Source organism: Babylonia areolata, chromosome 6 (genome assembly GCF_041734735.1).
Source record: "Babylonia areolata isolate BAREFJ2019XMU chromosome 6, ASM4173473v1, whole genome shotgun sequence".
In the NCBI taxonomy this organism is placed as follows: domain Eukaryota; kingdom Metazoa; phylum Mollusca; class Gastropoda; order Neogastropoda; family Buccinidae; genus Babylonia; species Babylonia areolata.
The window spans coordinates 26,144,779-26,148,263 of NC_134881.1; positions in this window are offsets into that span (position 1 = coordinate 26,144,779).

Consider the following 3,485-nt stretch of genomic DNA (forward strand, 5'->3'; position numbering starts at 1 on the left):
GTAATAGCAGCAGCAGCAGCAGCAGTAGTAATAGCAGCAGCAGCAGCAGCAGTAATAGTAGTAATAGTGGTAGTGGTAGTAGTAGTGGAAGAGGAGGAATTTTGTTTAATGTCCCGTCACACATATCGGTGAATGAAGACATTTTGTTAAATTATTTATATATACATTTGATTATTATCGGTTAGAAGGGGTGGGAGATGTGAATGAATGGAGAGTTGGGAGAAACTGGGCAAATGAGGGTGAAATTTGAAAAGAAATATCTAAATGCAATTACAGGAAATTACTCAAAGAACTTCGTAAAAGAGAAGTCGTTAAACTGACGAGCGAAACAACTGATAATGAATGCAAAAAGTCAAAAACATCAGCGTTCTCAGTCACTTGTGAAGACACACTTTTGTGTACATACGGCTTCATCAAGCTACAGTAAAAAATTATATGCTTAATGTAGTAGTAGTGGTTGTGGTAGTACTGATAGTAGTAGTGGTTGTGGTAGTACTAATAGCTTGATAGAGTAATAGTTAAGGGCACAAATGACACAGCTAGTAGTAGTAGTCAAAGTGAGAGAAATCATATGGGACTGCGAGAAATCGTGGGCTAACATCATCCTTTGAAAAGACATGCTTTGTGAGCGGTGCCGAGTCTTTATCAAAGTTGATGTCTTTTTATTTTGAGTACTGCTGGGCGTGTGACGTGCGTGTTGGTGTCGAGGGTTGGGGTGGGTGAGGGTGGGGCGGTGTGGTAAAATGGGAATACACAACAGAAGAAATGATCAACTGGAATCTGTTTCTGTATGCCCTCATCCCCGACCCCCTTCTGTTTCTGGCAGTCATACGATTCGGCGCTTTGTTGTTACTTTTACTATCATTTTATGATGATGATGATGATGATGATTGTTGTTGATATCATCATCATCATCATCATTATTATTATTATCATTTTCATTATTATTATTATCATTATCATTATCATCATCATTATTATTATTAACATTATTACCTGGCAGATGATGTCCATGAAGCTGGAACGAACGGAACTCCTCTTGTTACTTCTGGTATCCTTGGTCATATCTCAACACAACAGAGGTAAGGTGAGTCTCTTGTTCTTGTCTTTTAGACTCTCTCTCTCCGACTCTCTCTCTCTCTCTTTCTCTCTCTCTCCGACTCTCTCTCTGTCCGAAATATTTGGAAACAGTGTTCAAACGCCTGGCCAGTAGCCTAATCGAGAGAAAAACACAGACTCCGTGACAGCAAATTCGCTTGTGAGCTCTAGAGTTCTCATAGTCTTTATGTCCATATGGGCAGTGGATTCATGTCCACTATGTCCACTATGTCTAGGGCTTGACACAGAAGACTGGGCCCAATCCTCTCCTTCCCCAACCGAAGACAGGTACCGATTTACACCTGGGTGGAGTGAGGAAAGTCGAAGTAAGTTGCTTTTCCCGCGGACACAACAACATGCCGAAACGGGTCCTTGAATCCCGAAAGTTGGTGAACACTGGATCAGGACTCCTTTTTCTTCTTCTGCGTTCATGGGCTGCAACTCCCATGTTCACTCGTATGTACACGAGTGGGCTTTTATGTGTCTGACCGTTTTTACCCCGCCATGTAGGCAGCTATACTCCGTTTTCAATTGTGTGTATGTTAGGTATGTACTTGTTTCCATAACCCACCGAGCGCTGACATGGGTTACAGGATCTTTAACGTGCGTATTTGATCTTCTGCTTGTGTATACACACGAGAGGAGTTCGGGCACAAGCAGTTCTGCACATATGTTGACCTGGAGATCGGAAAAATCACCACCCTTAACCCACCAGGCGCCGTTACCGAGATTCGAATCCCGGACCCTCAGATTGAAAGTCCAACGCTTTAACCACCCGGTTATTGCGCCCGTCGATCAGGAACCTAACGTCTATCCGTCCGAATTAAACCAGTGTGATGTACTGTGCCTTACAATACTGGTGTGGAAACACGGCCATGGACACAGAATGCAGAGTTCTTAACACAGACAGCTGACAACGCATTTATTAATTTTCTTCTGCCTTTCCTTTCCAGTGTCCTTTTCTCAGCTCGTTCTCTGTGTTTTCGTTTACTGTCTGTCTCCTGTCTGTCTCTGTCTGCATGTCTCTGTCTAGCATTGTCTCTCTCTGTCTCTGTATGTCATTGTCTATGTCATATCCGCCTGTCTGTCTTTCTGCGATCGCGCGTGTACGCGTGTGTATATGTGAACGTGTGCGTGCGTGCGATCGTATATATATATATATATATATATATATATATATATATATATATGTGTGTGTGTGTGTGTGTGTGTGTGTGTGTGTGTGTGTGTGTGCGTGTGTGTGTGTGTATCTGCGCGCGCGCGCGCGCGGAGCGTGTGTGTGCTCCGTGCCAGCAGGGAATTTTGCTGATTACTTCTGAATAATAACATACAAGAAGATGAGAGTGCAGTACAGAAGCCAAATGGTGTTGCAGATGACAGGAGAGGATCAAAGGACGAGACGGACAACTTGGAACTTCTGAGGACCATTAAAAGGTATGAGGGGAGGGGATGGAATCATCGGTGAAATAAAATTGCATGTCCACCAAAGAAAATTACTGTATTGACTTTTGTGAAAGGAAAAGTCATTAATAATAATAATAATAATGGATACTTATATAGCACACTATCCAGAAATCTGCTCTAGGTGCTTTACAAAAACGCTTTTGTTAACATAAAACATTATATCTATGTTACATACACACACCAAAATGTGACTACACACACACACACACACACACACACACACACACACACACACTCGCACACACACACACACACACACACACACACACACACACACACTGCATACATACATTTTAACATACATGCGTATCTAACAGCTACCCTAACACATACGCACACATAGGCAGGCGCATTAAAGAGCAAACACTTGAAATGAATATAAAAACGTTCCAAGTGATTGTAGATGACACATTTTCTGTGTGCAGATGTTCATCCTTTTTTTTTCTCTTTCCATTTAATATCTGTCATAAAGTTTTTCTTCATCCCTACCTGCCTCTCGTCTATACCCCCCCCCCCCCCCCCTCTCTCTAGCTGTGTGTGCCTCTCTGGCGGTCCATCTGTGTAACTTTGTATCGTTTAATCTATCAATCCGTTTCCTGCAAGTGTGTAGGTTTTGTGTCACATGCTATGTATTTATTGTTCTGTTTACTCTGGTTTATTCATTAATTTTGTTTGCTATTTATTCGTGTATTTGTTTACATTCTTTCTTGCTACTAATCACCCATCCCAGTAGACAAAGCAGTGCATTTGTGGCTGACTTGTGTAAACATTGTGAGTCTTTGTAATAACCCTGTGTTTCTGTTCTCTCTCTCTCTCTCTCTCTCTCTCTCTCTCTATATATATATATATATATATATATATATGTGTGTGTGTGTGTGTGTGTGTGTGTGTGTGTGTGTGTGTGTGTTGTTGTTGTTGTTGTT